The sequence below is a fragment of the Cololabis saira genome, chromosome 10, assembly GCF_033807715.1.
Source record: "Cololabis saira isolate AMF1-May2022 chromosome 10, fColSai1.1, whole genome shotgun sequence".
NCBI classification, from domain to species: domain Eukaryota; kingdom Metazoa; phylum Chordata; class Actinopteri; order Beloniformes; family Belonidae; genus Cololabis; species Cololabis saira.
The window spans coordinates 6,237,587-6,254,505 of record NC_084596.1 but is presented as its reverse complement, the minus strand read 5'-3'; the positions used below and the strand labels follow the sequence as shown (position 1 = coordinate 6,254,505).

General features: G+C 41.8%; 1 protein-coding gene and 3 non-coding genes across 4 annotated transcripts in view; 1 reads left to right on the top strand and 3 right to left on the bottom strand.

Annotated features, from left to right (window-relative positions):
• Window positions 1-16,919, bottom strand: part of LOC133452321 (NLR family CARD domain-containing protein 3-like) — a 674,416-nt gene that overhangs the window by 62,976 nt on the left and 594,521 nt on the right. The window lies entirely within an intron of this gene.
• On the bottom strand, window positions 5,018-5,090 carry trnar-acg (transfer RNA arginine (anticodon ACG)). Its single transcript has one exon. It is a non-coding gene; the product is annotated as a tRNA-Arg (tRNA).
• trnay-gua (transfer RNA tyrosine (anticodon GUA)) lies at window positions 5,231-5,319 on the bottom strand. Its single transcript is given in 2 exon segments — window positions 5,231-5,266; window positions 5,283-5,319. It is a non-coding gene; the product is annotated as a tRNA-Tyr (tRNA).
• trnar-ccu (transfer RNA arginine (anticodon CCU)) lies at window positions 16,323-16,395 on the top strand. Its single transcript has one exon. It is a non-coding gene; the product is annotated as a tRNA-Arg (tRNA).

Here is a 16,919-nt window from a genome sequence, read left to right as displayed (position 1 = left end):
TCCTGAGAAAAGATTGTTGGGCTATCACAAAAACCTTGGGGAAGACGGGTATATGTGTATTTGTGGCCTTCAAACGTGAAGCCGAACCAGTGGCGGGCCTGTCGGTTCAGCGGGATGGAGAAGAAGGCGTTGCTGAGGTCTACCACAGTAAAATACTCTTGCTGGGGTTTTAGCTCGTTCAGCAACGTGTATGGGTCTGGTACACAGGGGGCCCTTGATTGGACAGCAGTGTTGACATGTCTGAGGTCATGGACTAGTCTCCATGTTCCAGTTTCAGCCTTCTTGACCGGAAAGATGGGGGTATTGCACTCACATGTGGGATCTTCAACTAGCACACCCGCTTTCACCATATCTTCAATTACTGGTCTTATTCCTTCAATTGCATCTGGTTTTAATGGATATTGTTTTAGTCTAGGTCTATGAGAGGTCTTAGGTATGATGACTACTTCCTTGGCTGTAGTCATCAGTCCTACATCGGTCTTTGATGCTGACCACAAGGTGGCTGGGACACCAGGGAAATCTTCTGCAGTATGGCAGATGAGATTCTGATGTCATTCTGTCAAATGAGTCTTCGTCTGTGCCACAGTGGTCCAGCTGAGGGCTGTTCTCTTTACTAGGCCATATTCTTTGGACTCATATTCAGCAGTTTTTGGTCCAGTTTGTGTCCATTTCTTTTCTGGCATGCTCTTAAATGTGAATGCTATTTGGCCTAGGTCTTTCCAGCGTCTCCCTGGTTTTTTGGAGAGGGAGATGTGTGGTGTGGTGTTTGAGGAGAAACACCAGAGGGTTCTTGCTTTGGTGGGCATACTGACTGTAACCCATGCATCTCCACCGGTGTTAGTGAACAAGTGGTTAACTGTGAGCGTTTGGGGGCCCAAGTGTTCAAACTTGTGGTTGTGCTCGTCTCCAGGTCCAACTCTCATGGTGACGTGGAGAGGCCACTTGGTTTGATGTTCACCTTTTACTGTACTGATTTTGCCCTCCAAGGCGCTTACTACTGAACCGGGACCCCCAGGTATGGGGTCCAAGGTGTAGAACTTTTTTGGTTCTCCAGTCCCTTGGATCACATGGACGTTGATCTCGTTACTTAGATCATCAGTGGCTTTCCTAGCTTCTATCCCATCGTCGGTCGGGATTAGACTGATCTTTAATTTCAATAGGAGATCTCTCCCTAGAAGGTTTACTGGACAGTGTGGACTTAGCACAAACTCAGTTGTACTAACATCTCCGTCTTCGTCTTCGAAATCAATTGGTTTGGACCATTTCAGTAAACAGGTGTGGCCCCCCGCGGCGACTACTGTGATCAGCTTCTTTCCTGGCTCTACTCCTGGAGCTTTGTCTTTCAGAACTGATTTGTCGGCACCGGAGTCACACAAAAACCTTATGGCTTTTCTTGAGGGGCCTAATCTTAGGGTGTAATATGGCTTCTTTGGATCTGATGAGTTGAGAGAGCACAATTGGGTCAAGTCAAGGATGTCAACAGGGATAGGGGTCTCGTTGTCATCATCCCCTTTTTTCTCCACTGAATTCTTTTGGCGTCATTCTTGGTGGTCACCGTGATGCGGGTTATGTGGTGGTGGACGCTTCCCCCTGGGAGGCTCAGGGCAGTCTCTAGCGTAGTGGCCTAGTTGGTGGCAGTTGAAGCATTTTCCATTAACACGTCTTGGTCTTCTTAAGCGTCCTTCTCCGGGGCGATCAGACTTCCTGGGGAATCTTTTATTTTCTTTGTAAAGAACTTCCTCTTCTCCTTCTTCTTCTTCCTGATCTTTCTCTGAATGGGTCAGGGCTGCCAGAGCTTGGGCCAGGGCGTGGACTTGGGTGGTGGGGGTAGTTTTCTTCTTGTGGACTGACTCAGCATGAGCAGCCCACTCCATCATTTGTGCCATGTTCTGGGTACGATGGGTGACGCAGTGTTTGGTGATGAAACCTGAAATTCGTGGGAGGAAGCCTGCCATGATGCTTTGCTGTAGTTGTCTTTGGTAAGCACCTTCAGGATCCTGGTCTTCCTCCAGCCCACTGTGGGCTTTGAAGATCTCTTCCATTCTTCCTCTGAACATATGGACATCTTCATCTTCCCTTTGGGCGGTGGTATTGATTTTACCATAATCTGGGGCGGCAGTCCAGGCATCGCGGACTCGTCTCATCACTTCATCCACCCGTCCTCTGAGGGCATCTCCTGGTTGTAGAATGTCATTTTGATTATCCCTCGGGTTCAAATTTCCTTTAACCCTCGTCCAATTGTGGCCCAAGCTGGTTCTGAAAGCTCTTTCTACCTCGATCCCATTTAGTCCATATGAATCACAGAGTAGACGGAAATTTTCTATCCATTTTCCGGGGGTGGCAGTGGGGTCTCCCAGGCCTTTGCAGGCATCTCTGCATTCGGTCTCAGTCCACGGGCGAAAAACTCTCAGAGTCCTGTCCTGGTCATTGTCGAGACCATAGTGGGGGTTTGCGACCTGGACTAAGGGGTAGAGCTGGGATGGTGGTGGCCCAGGTTGAAGTTGAGCGGGTGGATATGGTGGTGGGTCTTCATAACCACTTGGGACGGTGAGTAGAGGGTAAAGTCTGTCTTTTCCCTTCATCTGTCGCTGATTTCTGGTCTGTACTGGTGACCAAACCTCGTTTCTTTCATGGGTTGTGGCTCCCTCTAGTGTGCGGACTACAACTGTAGGTGAGGCGCCATGTTGTGGAGGTGGGGCCAGCACTGGGATGGGTTGTGGGGGCGGAGCCAGCACTGGGACATCATCCGGCTGAGCGTTGCGTGAGCGTGCGCCCGTCTCCTCATCTGGTCTAATATTCATCAGAGCTGCAGTATAGCTTTCTTTCTTCAACATTTTTCTTTCTTTCTTCGCTTCACGATCTGCTTCTCTTTGTCTTGCTTGTGCAATCCACACTTCAACATTCTTCAACTGTTTTCGTATTTTATCACCCGCTTTGCCATTCCTTATCCTCTCTTCATGCTGCAATGTTCTTTTTATTTCAAGCAGTTTAGAAGTGTCAAATTTACCATCAAAACCATGTTTCTTCTGCCACTTTTTCACAGGTTTGCAACTTTCAGGAAAACGTTGCATCATAAACCGTGTGTCTGGTGGTACCTTTTTGCTGGACTTTTGTCCCATTTTGAACGTTCAGTCAGTTTTACTTTTAGCCTTGAATTATTTTTTATCTTTTAAGTCCTGTATATTTTTCGCACAATATTTTGATTTACCTATTTTCAGGGACGTCCCGTCAACTAAGAGTTTGTTGGAATATTTTCTTTAGGTTCACTATAAATTTTAGTTTAATCACGTATTTGTTATTTTAGCGATCTTTTGTTTTAACTTTCTTCTAGTTCATACGTTTTGTTTTAACAGTTTGGTTTTTAGTGCTAGTTTATTTAGTGGCAATTGAAACTTTTACTTCATATTTTTAGAAACCACAATATTGTCAATAGACAGTTTCAATCTTGAACATTTAAACAAGAAACATTTAGACAAGACAAACATTAAACAAACCATTAAAAACCATTTCCAAATAGAAACCCTCCTCTTGTTATCCTGTACTTTAAAATCCCTGATCTTAAAGCCGGTCCTTAGACCGAGTGAGTGTTGGCTTTTGCACTAGCCCCAGGCAATAGTGTCTTTTAAAAGTTCCCTGAACTTAAAAATTGGTCCCAGACCTCGACCAACACTTCTTTCACCAACCAAGTCAGTGTACACAGAATTTCACTCGTATTTTACACAAAAATACTTCAATACTCTAAGTATTTAAGTAAGAGGAGGTCTTACCCGTCTCAGGTGTCTTCCCCGGTTCGTGGACTCGTCACCGGACTCCGGACCAGCGCAGGACCAACTCCTGCTAGCCCCGTTCCTAAAGTCGTAACGGCTGTCGACAGGTGGCCTCTTCGGTCCTACGCCGTTCCCGAGTCTCAGATCTTGAGTCCCGGGTTTTTTTCGGCACCAAAAATGTTAGGTCTTAATCAACATCAAACCCAGCTTCTAACAAAGAAAAACACCAAAGACTTGGAAATGAGTTTTTAAATGCGCTCTTGCAAGAGGGAAGCAAAGTCACAGCCTTCAGAGCAACGGAGACTCTCTAGTGAATGCTGCTGATAGTGCTTCGACATTCCCTCAGTGCATTGCCCTTTTATTGAGATTTCAAACAGGAAACTTTACCATATTCGGTACACAATGTACAATTAGAAGAAACAGATGGAGAAACAGATCAGATGATTGTTGAAAAGTCATACGTATGACTTTTCAGTTAATTAACAACTTATCTGTGGTGTGCAGAGCAACAGACATCCTTTTAAGAATCCTTAAATGGTCAAGAGGTTATTGTTGTCATCAGATGGTCAACTAACAATGGGATAGTTGTTTGGTCAGACCAAACTCAGGAAGAGCTGGCCTGTCATCTGTTAACATGTGATAACCAGCAGTCAGGGTAAAAGTCTTTAAGAACCACGAAGGTCAAAGGGGTCAAATGAGGCCCCCTCTGGACAACAGGAACTACTGGACAACTGCACAATAGTCAACTGTTTTGACAGAGCGGACAACCCCCCTAAATACCCGCAGGAAATGGTCTGTCCTGTGACTTCTGTTAACAATAGTAAAGATGTGCAAAACGCAGCAGTCAGCTTCTCTGAGCTGACCTAATTAAGCCTATTCCGATAGTTTTATAATTTCATAAGGACAGACTTGTTTAAACACTTCAGATTAATCTCACATGGACAACATCTGTGCCAAATTTGGCAAATTTGCGAGAATCTGAACCAAACGGTCCTTATTTTGCCCCGGTGCCCCCGACTAGGAAGAGAATGAATAAAAGAGGTCCCATGAAAGACAAACATAATGCATGAGCCGGGGCAGTTTTGGAAACATTATGGAAGACGGCCTATCCTGCGGCACCTTTGAAGTGTACATTTCCGGGCATACACAGAGACAAATGAAAAAAGCAAGTAAATAAGTAAATGAGACAGAAGAAAAACGTGCACACTACAAAGGTTGTGACTGGGAGAGTATTAAAGATTAGGATTTTTTGAGCTAGCCAGGAGTTGAACCTAGAATCTTCTGATCCGTACTCAGACGCGTTATCCATTGCGCCACTAGCCCTTTTTGCTTGTAACATGTGGAAACACACGTGGTGTAACAACTCAGATGTCCCAACCAAAGTAGATGGCAGTGGCCAAAGCCATAGCCGAGTACAGGGATGAAATAGAGTCCCGCTCTGGGAAGATGAAAAGTAATGACAGTCCTTCGAGCCGGAGTTGAACCAGCGACCTAAGGATACCTGTTTTACTGGTTCTACAGTCGTCCGCTCTACCAACTGAGCTTTCGAAGGAGGATGCATGTTGACAGCTCCATGACTTGTGTATTCTTCTACCAAGGCCTGAAACGGGGAAAAGGAAACATTTTAATTGAATTATTGTCTCCCTTATGCGCCGCTTGCCGGGTCCTTACCACTGGCAGAGTCCATTGTCCTTGGCTAAGTGTCCGGGCCGTAGCACCCCCCCTCTCCACCGCAATCAATTGAGGTGTGAATGGTGTGAAAATCTGATCCAAACACCCTAGTGGATTTTGCTGTGTCCGTGGCACCTTTTCTTTCTTTTTCCAAAAATTTGAGAAGCACTCTTGCTGCCACAGGGGGACTGTGACCCGGATTCGAACCGGGGTTGGTGCGGCCACAACGCAGAGTACTCACCACTATACGATCACAGCTTGAAAGGGTATGTGTACCCAGCTTTAGATATGTGCTCGGTTTCTGCAGTCATGTCAGTGAACACAGTGTGAGGTTGGAAGAAGAGTTTACGGAGGTGTGCCGCCCCTGTCGTCAGGTAAGGGCATTTGCTTCGAATGAGATATGAGGAAGGAAGAGAATGAATAAAAGAGGTCCCATGAAAGACAAACATAATGCATGAGCCGGGGCAGCTTTGGAAACATTATGGAAGACGGCCTATCCTGCGGCACCTTTAAAGTGTACATTTCCGGGCATACACAGAGAGAAATGAACAAAGCAAGTAAACAAGTAAATGAGACAGAAGAAGAAACGTGTACACTACCAAGGTTGTGACTGGGAGAGTATTAAAGATTAGGATTTTTTGAGCTAGCCAGGAGTTGAACCTAGAATCTTCTGATCCGTACTCAGACGCGTTATCCTTTGCGCCACATATATACATACATATATATATATATGCGCCATATATATACATACATATATATATATATATATATATATATATATATATATATATATATATATATATATATATATATATATATATATATATATATATATATATATATATATATATACATATATATATATACATACATACACATACATACATGCATACATGCATACATGCATACATACATGCATATATATATATATATATATATATATACATACATACATATATACATACATACATATATATACATATATACATATACATATATATACATATATACATATACATATATATACATATATATATATATACATATATATATATATATATATATATATATATATATATATATATATATATGTGTATATATGTGTGTGTATGTATGTGTTTAATTTCACTGCATAAGCACTTCTGGTTAGATGCTAACTGCATTCCGTTGCACTGTACTTTTGACATGTGCAATGACAAAGTTTAATCTAATCTAATCATCTACATACATCCATACACCCATAGATAGTTTCCTCTGCTCTGTCTGTACAGCTCATAGCTTGATATTATCCTGTTTTATATATATACATTTATTATATGTTTGCAGATGACTAAGACAGGAAAGCCAGATGCTTACTGGAGGGACATCTGCGTGAAGTATGCCCAGGGCCAGTTCCATTTTTCAACTGGCAAACGGCCAAGGGCCAAAAAATGGAAGAGTGCCTTGCAAAGAATAGATGCTTGCCCCCTGCAGAGCCATACAAAAGATCTGTTTGGCAGAAGCCTTCAGTGCTCCTGTGGGTTCCATAAAGTAAGTGAAATTATTTACTAAGTCATGCTCCTGTGGGTTCGGGTTCCATGAGGTAAGTACAATTATTTACTAAGTCATGCTCCTGTGGGTTCCATGAGGTAAGTACAATTATTTACTAAGTCATGCTCCTGTGGGTTCCATGAGGTAAGTACAATTATTTACTAAGTCATGCTCCTGTGGGTTCCATAAGGTAAGTGAAATTATTTAGTCATGATGAGTCACTGTAGCATGTGTATTTATTTATTTATTTATTGATCAATATCTGCACAATTCTGGAGAAAACTAGTAGTGTAAGATTCTCAATTGCATGTAGCACAGCCCTCTTTTTGAATTCCCCCCCCCCCCCCCCCCCCCCCCCCCCCCCCCGCCCCCCCCTAGTCAGCAGAACTGTCATCAGGCGCTGGTTCCGGTGAGGCAGGAGAAGCTGAGACACAGGCAGGGCGACTCCAAGTCAGCACAGTGGTAGTGCGAGGAGACACAGAAGCAGAGAAAGGAGACAGGGAGACAAGGAGAGGAGACACAGAGGCAGAGAGAGGAGACACAGAGGCAGCGAGAGGAGACACAGAAGCAGAGAGAGGAGACACGGAAGCAGAGAGAAGAGACACAGAGGCAGGAGCATTGGTGGCAGAGCAGAGAATAAAGTGCTTTAAGTGCAGCGAGCTTGTGGAGGGAGAAAGGTTCACAGAGCACCTCTCTGACTTTCATACGGAGGAGAAGTGTGACACCTGTGGTGCCAAGGTTCAGGGTACCGTTGGGCTATTTAATCACAGCTCACTATGCAGCATTCCTCACACCATCAAAATCCTTACCATCATCATCAAAATCATCACCATCAATAACATCACCATCAATAACATCACCATCAATGGCATCACCATCAATAACATCACCATCACCATCAATCACATCACCATCAATAACATCCCCATCACCATCAATCACATCACCATCACCATCAATCACATCCCCATCACCATCAATAACATCCCCATCACCATCAATCACATCACCATCACCATCAATAGCGTCACCATCACCATCCCCATCTCTGCTCCCTCCTACTACATCACACCACACTTCAGGTCCATTTAAAGCACCTGAAACCAACTGGAAAGGCTTTCTTCCTGAGCAGTTCAGGAAGGTCATCCAGGAAGCCGATCAGGTATGGATCGCCAAATCACTCCATGAGCCTACAGGCCAGCTAAAAAAAAGGCTCAAGGCATGCTGGTTTCACCCCCCACTGGAGCCCAAACCATCTCCCCCTCAGCCTGGGTGGTACTACCGGCAGAGGATGTTCATCTGGGCACCAATGAGGATGTGGGGGTTTCCACTGAAGTGCCCACAATGTTCCCGGAGAATGAACAGCTCTGGGATCTACAGGAAGGTCAGGGAGGTGATAGACGCTACTACCTAGTGGGAGGGGACTATCCACGTTGCAGCAAGTGCTCCCAGCCAGTCTGCCCATGGAGCCAGGAGATGCTCTCCCAGCTGGATGTGGGACACAGGAGCCTGTTCCCCGCCGTCCTCACGACACAGCTGGCTCTGGACAGGAAATGTATGACTTTCCTGAAGCTGAGGACCAACGGCAACAGTTCCTCCTACCTCCAGTCAGTGGTAGAGGAGGCACACAGCGAGGAGTGGGCACGCCAAGCGATCCGCTACCTCTCTGACTGTGAGCGCCATATGAAGATGGCTACCTTCGTCCCTTCAGCAGCTGTCCATCGTCCTCCACCACCCTTCAGGCCCCTTCCTCTTGCCCAGTGGTTTGAGACAGTCCACTCCAACGACATCCTCAGCCATCTGGATGAGATGAAGGGAGTGATCACTTCTACCTATGGTAGAATTCTAAAAATGGATTCAGCAAAGAAAGTAAGGGATTCAACAGTAAAAATTATAGAAAATGGAACATGAATTATTGCAACACAACAGGAAATGTGTATTGTTTGTTTTACAGATCACCAAGAAGCTGGCTGGTGGGATCGGGGACAGTGCTGCCTGGATGACTAACATCGGCAACGAGTTTGGCCAGGTTCTGAACTCCGTTCTTACGACGGGTGAAGGTGCAGGGTTGGAGGAGTTGTGCCAAGGCATCGTCACCCGTTACAAGAATGCTGGCCAAGCAGAACCTGAGGTCATCTATGTTGACCGGGACTGCTGCAGCCAGTCAGGTGTGTGAAAGGAGAGTCTGTATTATTATATTTAAGAAAAAAAAAAGAAAAGAATCTAACACACAGGAGGCTAGCTAATGTTTTCCCGACTGCTTTCGTCCTGCTTGTTCTACACCATTCGTTGTCTGGTTATTATAGCCACAGGCACTTATTTTCTGTTAATGCAGACTCTTTGCTTTTAGATAATTGACAGGCTTTTCGACGTCCTGAACAGCCGCAACCCCCATGCCAAACTGTTCAAAGCCCCCCTGGGTCTTTTCAACTGGGCAGAGACAGTGCAGTTCTTGGTGAAAGGCAGGGACTATCTGATGAGTTTGGTCATGACAAATGGCACACCCCTTCACCGATCAAAGAGGTTTTAGGAAATATTCAAGCATTTGTTTGCATGAAAAGTTCATATGTTGCTGACATCACGTTCATCTGATGTTCTGTTCTAGGCTGGGTGATATGAATAAAATCAGAACCATAAATGAGGCTCGCCTCAGTGCACTGTCAAGTTTAAATAAAGATTACAAACAAATAAAAACTAAATCAAACACATTTTGACCAAAAACCTTTGAGAGAATATTATATAGATGACAATTAGTGCTTTCAAACAATATTGACATATTATGGATATATCACCCAGTCCTATTCTGTTCTCTTGTTCCGCATCATACGTTCATATGATGCTCTGTTCTCTGGTTCTGATGTTTTTACAGTCTCCTGTTTTGTTTCTGTTGGACTTCAGTGTTTTCCGTTTTTAGTGGTGTCATAATGGTATGTATAGCAGTGTTCTTTTGTTTTCTGTTTTACTGTTGTTACACTATTGTTCCTTGTTGCTTTATTATCTGTAAATGAACAAAGTCATTTAGTGCTGTCTTATGGTTATTTTGCTCTGACCTGATAATACTGACAAAACTATTTCTTGTGAAGGTACCTATCTGTCTTGGGATTCATCATCAACATTGACACCCTGATGTTGATGATTCCGGAACAGCTTCAGCGACAGCGGTACATCTGCACCTACCGCTTTAGCCAAGATCACTTGGAGCTCCTTTTCAATTCCATCAGGGCATCAGGTAGGGATTTAAATTTTAGTTTTTCACCGGTTTTTCAATGGTTTGATGTCTGTATTCATACATGCATGTCACCATGGTAACTGTGTTGTCATTACATCAACAGATTGACATTCATGTATTTCTATTTTTTTCAAACAAAAGTCAGACTAAAAAGGTAATTTATGTGAAAGTCCTGTGTGTGTGTGTGTGTGTGTGTGTGTGTGTGTGTGTGTGTGTGTGTGTGTGTGTGTGTGTGTGTGTTTCTCAGGGGGCTGGAATAACAACCCTTCAGCAGGCCAGTTCCAAGCCATTTTCCACCGGCTCATGGTGTGGTGTGGGGTGTCTCCAAGCGGATCAGGAAATGTGGCGATACAGGATGAGACTGTCTGTTCCTGTCTGCTCTACAAACATCTTCTCCAGCAGAAACAGGAGAAACCAACAAGCTTCCATCCCCTTCCACCAGCATCCCTGCAATTGTGCTGGACTTACCGAAACCTGATCAAATTCATGAAGCTGTTTGGAAGATTGCCTGTGAAATGAATCAGGGTGACATTTCCTTAGTAGTAAGGAGTGAAAGAGACATTCTTAGCAGAAGACAGAAGACCTTGTTATGGCTAGTAACTTTCCCCAGGTCATACAAGCAGTCAGAGCAGTTGCTGGTTATGAGTTGGAAAGCAACTCATATAAAACCCCATCCTTGGCTTTGAAATTGGGGCACAGTTTGGCCAAAGTTGCAGGCATTGTGCAGTGCAATGCCATCATTGCAAATCGCCATGATGTTGCAGAGTTAGCCAAGCAATTTGCTACTTTGTGTGAGAAAAAGTGGACAGAGTCCATTTCAGCTGCTGCATTGGGTACACTTAAACAAGCCAAATGGAATAAACCAAAGGTTTTACCATTTACACAGTATGTAAGAAATGTTGAAATGAAATCACCAATGAATAAAATATAAATATAACAAAAAATGCTTTCCAAAAAGAAGAAATATTCTATTTGATGTTTTGAAAAAAATCTAATCACTTTAATGAAAAATAAATACAAATATTTTTTTAGGAAATAAAATAAACAAAAAGGTGTTTTTTAATCGAAAACAACTAAAGAAGGTGTTCCAAATGAAGACGTTTGGACCCTCTCTGGGTCTTCCTCAGGCTTGAAACAGTAAAACTGTGAACAGGTTTCTGGGGAGAGAGATGTTGTCGCTCTGAATGCCAGAAGCAGAAGTGTTGCCAACTCCTCAGTAAGGAAAGTAGCTATTGGCTGTCCCAAAAGTCGCTAGAAGTCGCTAAATAAAGTCATCGCCTAATTTGCATTATTGGCAATTTGCATATAACTGTAATGGACGCTGTAGGAGAGAGGAATAACGTCGTGGGAGAGACAAAAGTGAGTAAAAAACACCCTAAATATGTTTAGAACTACAAATGTACACAAATAATGTCAACATTAACAACATTTAATGATTTGAATGCTTTGTCTAGATCCACATTACACACATCAGTTTTGTCCTGTATTGTTAAATGTTATAACAGCAAATTTAATCAAAAGATTGTTATGTAGGGTGAAATTGCTAGCTCTACAACCAACCCTCCTCCTTTATCCGGGCTTGGGACCGGCAAAGTGACCCAAAAGAAAAAAGAAATGTTTACATTTACATCCCGCTCTGCAAGCCAGCGGCGGCTTTACGCAAGCGCATTTCATTTGCAGTCTGGACGCGGAGTGGTGAGGGTCTCCTCTCTGCTCTAATCTGCCCACCAGATAAGTCTCCAATACACCAGAAAAAGTCGCTAGATTTGTCGCTAGTCGCTTTTTTGAAAAAAAGTCACTATAGGGGTCTGAAAAGTCGCTAAATCTAGCAACAAAGTCGCTAAGTTGGCAACACTGAATGAGCCTCCTGGTGGCTCCGCCTTTATACCCTCTGTTTTTAACCGTCTTTACCGGCTGTTTTACCAGCAACTTTACACATAAATGATTTACTGTCTTAACCCCTTCAATACTCAATGGAATATAATAGTTATTTTATTATTTTAAACCTTTTAACCTTGTTTTTAATAAAAATTAATGTAATGTTTATTTTAATTACTTATTTCAAAATAAAGAACTTTTGACCTTGTTTTTTAAATAAGACTAATTAAAAAAAAATTAATGCCATACCTATTTTAAAATTAAAATCTTTTTAACCCTGTTTTTAAATAAAATAAATGTAAGACTTGAATTTTAGACGAATGGGATTAAGGTTAGGGTTAGGAAAAGGAACCTGTCCCCCAAAGACAGGAGGTGTCCGGTCTGTCCGGGCAGCTCCCAAGGATGGTTGTCATTCATCACTATCATGATTTCTTTATATAATGAAAGAATAATTAGGAAAATGAAAAAAGTGATTCATAATCAATAAAACAAATGTGTGTCAACTCAAATAAATGTGTGCCTCCATGCAACGTTTCAACTCGTTCATTCTTCAGGCAAAGACACAGAAACACTGGCTCAGAGCTGTGAAGCACGTCTGCACTGTCCGAGGAGCGAGAACAGAATGAATATAATAATATAATAATATGTTAATGTAAGCTCCTCCTGCTCTATTTATATCTTCCTGCTGCTCTGTCGCTGCACTAACCCTAATCCCAAATCTATTTTTGTGATTCCAGTTTTATTTTCTAATACTAACCACAATTTTATTTTTTGTAGGGGTGTAACAGTAAAACTGTGAACAGGTTTCAAATTCATGGATTTAGATTAAAACATTTTAAGGGACATTTCGATTAACAAATAAAAATAATTCATTCATAATTTCTTAAAATTCCAATTCTTAGGCATTAAAAATGAAAACCCCATGTTTTTATTAAAAACCTTGCAGGTGCAATAAGGTTTTGGAAGTTAAAAATAAAACAGGCGATAAATATAAAATAGGAGCAGAGGTTCTATAAGGAGAGGAACCTTCTCTCCTTCATTTGTGCTCAAGTCAGAGACGGTGAAGGACGTGAAAAGCTGCTCAAGCCTGATAGCTTTGTTGTTCATTGTTTTTGGTGCTTGGCCTGAGGAAGACCGGACACGGTTGAAACGTTGCCCCAGCACACATTCATTTGTTAATAATTAATATAATCATTTTAAATTATTTTTTATTTTTTGGAAAAAAATTAGTTTTAAATAAAATCTAATTTAATTTATGTTCCTCGTGACGAGTGATTTGTTTGTTTGTAATTTGTTTGTAAATTTTCTACCATTCATTGAGTATATACTAGATGCCAAAGAAGGAAAGACCTTTCAGTATATACCTATTTTGCAATCCTTGTCACAAGTTCTGAAAAATAGTGACATCCAGGAGAAGGTTTTGAAAAGTGTAAGACATTGTGGTTCTTCATGTCAGTACACTAGTTATCATGATGGTACCAACATCAAGGAAAACACGTTTCTTTGTGGAGAAGAGTTAAGGCTTTCACTTCTACTTTACTGTGATGACTTTGAAATATGCAATCCGTTAGGAACCTCTCGTAAGAAGCACAAGGTAACAGGTGTTTACTGGGTGTTTGCTGATATTCCATCTGTATTGAGGTCTACATTATCATCTATCTATTTTAGGGGTGTAACGATACACTAATCTCACGATACGGTACGATACACGATACTGAGGTCACGATAACGATACGATACGATATTATAGCAGTATTTTTTCAACAACCTTGAATGAGGAACATATGACTGGAAAAAAATTGTCTTTTATTTGAAAGACACAAAATACAAAACAATGCTGTGAGTTTGCCCTATTGTTACAGTTTGTAATGCTTTATAACTGTTTAAGTTTTAAAGAGAAAGCCAGGCCAACCATTTTCCACAAACTGAACTAAAAGTAAATGTCAGGTTTGCATTATGATCTTCAGTTTCATACAAGTAAAAATATTTTGCCACAAACTGAATAGTTTCTCTCATGTATGATTTGACTGTAATTTAACAACTAAAATTAAATAAATAAATAAAAGTAAATAAATACATACGATTTTACATCATAAAAAAAGATTGATTCATGCTCACCTTATAAGTGTAAGAGGAGATTTATTTTTGTTAAGAAGGTTATTTTGGTAATTCAGGGTTCATTATTTTATAAATATATTCTTTATATTCTGATGTAGCCTAAATCAGGGACTATAATGACACTAGTCAGTTTATCTGTAGTTGTTAGTATGTTTTAGATTGGGCGGAGTGATACAGCACTAGGTGCTGTGTTGACGCTCTAAAATCCTACGCTGTTGAGCGGACATTAAAGTACACTGGAGCTCAGCAGAAGTTTCCCCGTGTTTATCCTACACACGACCCGAAAAAGGTTTAATTTAATAAGGTAAGGTTTAACTCTACACCAGACTTACATAAGTAAAATTTCAGAGCTCAAAACGGGACCACAAAACGGGACTAGTTTTTTCTGAGCGGAGTAAGATTTTGGTCCGCGGGTCGAGGTGCGGTCGCGGTCGGATGCGTGTTTCTAGTCAACACAATAGATTAATATTAATAACACAATATCGCGATACACTTTTTCACCTCCACGACACGTATTGTGACTTTTTTGTATCGCGAAATTTCGTGGCACGATATATTGTTACACCCCTAATCTATTTATCTGTTTTGTGCAAGGCAGACGACATTAAGAAATTTGGTTATCAACAAGTGCTAGATCCATTGTTAAGTGATTTGAAAAGACTTGAAGAAGATGGTCTTTTTGTGCCCTGTTTAGGAAAAATAATAAAGGGCACTGTATTTTCTGTGATTGCGGATAACCTTGGTGCCCACTCAGTTGGGGGGTTTATTGAAAGTTTCAGTGGGTCACACATTTGCAGATTTTGTGTAGGAGAGAGATCCCAGTTTCAGGATTTTGAGGTCAGGACAGGAGCATTCTCAGGTAGAACAAAAGAGCATCACAAGTTGGACATTGAAGCAGCATTCTCTGGTAACACTCATAGTCGTGGAGTTAAAAGACAGTGTACAATTACTGAAAGATTAAATCATTTTCATGTGACAACAGGTTACCCACCTGATGTACTACATGATTTACTTGAGGGTATTGTACCTTTAGAACTGGCATTGTGTTTAGATATATTGATAAAGAAAAAATATTTCTCTCTTGAAGAGCTCAATAGAATAATCAAACAGTTTCCATACAAGTGGAAAGACAGGACAAATTGTCCTCAAGCTATACCTCCAACCTTTGCCTCCCGTAAAACCATTGGTGGCAATGCAACTGAGAATTGGTGCTTATTGAGGCTACTTGAGAAGAACAAGCATGGCAGTTGTTGATGACACTCAAAGATCTTGTTGAGCTGGTTATGTCACCTACTCACACAGATGAAAGCATTGGTTTCCTCGATAGCCTGATTTCTGAGCACAAACATAGATTTAGCAGTGTTCTTCCACAAGCAAACCTGATCCCAAAACACCATTTTGTAGAGCACTATCCCCAGCTCATTAAATCATTTGGCCCACTAGTGTCCTTATGGACAATGAGGTTTGAAGGAAAGCACCGCTTCTTTAAGAAGATTGTAAGACAGACTAGTTGCTTTAGTAACATTTTAAAGTCTATGGCAAACAAACACCAGTCCATGATCGCATGCCATCTCCATTCTTCAGTTGTGAAAAAGCCTGCCGTGTCTGTATCAAAGATGTCAAGAGTTCCATTAGAAGTTGTCAATGAGAATGTACAGGAATTTCTATCACAGAAATTTCCAGAAGAGACAGGTGTTAATTTGTCCAACCAGGCAGAATTTCAGGGCACCAGTTACAGTGTTGGCATGATGTTGGCATATGGCTCCACTGCTGGATTGCCTGACTTTGCTGAAATATTACAGATCATCATTGTTCATGACACCTTAGTGTTTGTAGTGAAACTGCAAAGTGCATGGTACTCTGAGCATTTTAGATGATTCAAGTTGGAGTCCACAAGAGTTGTCAAAGTAATTGAGCAGTCACAACTCACTGACACATACCCATTGGCTGCTTATGCAGTGGAAGGCGATCGTATGGTTTCTCTGAAACACCACATCTGCTTGTCAAACTAGGTAAAATAACCCAGGTTCTTCCTTTCTTCAAGACAGGTGATCTTTATTCACAAAAAAAGTTGTTTATATGTGGAGGAGCAGCATTTGGATCAGTAGCAGTTAAACAGGATTGCCAGAGCCTTAGTGGCCTAATGGATAAGGCACTGGCCTCCTAAGCCAGGGATTGTGGGTTTGAGTCCCATCTAGGGTGGCAATGTTTAAAATTGTTCAATGCAATACTGAGTTCAGATACTAATTTCAAAACAGAAAGATTTTCAGTTGTATTCCTTCCCCAACCTTGGGGCACACTGTCCTGTGTGTCTCAGATGCTACTATTGGGCATCATATGCTCACACCTATCTTACACTGTTTGTTTATTTCCTGCTTTCAGCACACCCTTATACAAGTAGCTGTGTCAGAGCTGTCCAGACCTTGATGACAAGCTCATGATGACTGTTAATTTGAATCAGGTGTGTTGATCCAAGGAGCAGCACAGTGTGACCTGAGGTCCAGGGTTGGGAAACACTGCCTTACTGAATGAACCTCAGCAGCTGAATTTCTTTACTTACTATGCCTGTTGTCAAACGAATTTGACACCTGAGGACATTTTAATGCCTTTATATAGATGTCACTGTAAGTTGTAAGTTTGCACAGTCTCCGAAAACCAACCACTTGGGAAGTAACTGACTGTCAGACACACCACGTAAAGAAATACACATTTGGTCAAGAAGAAGT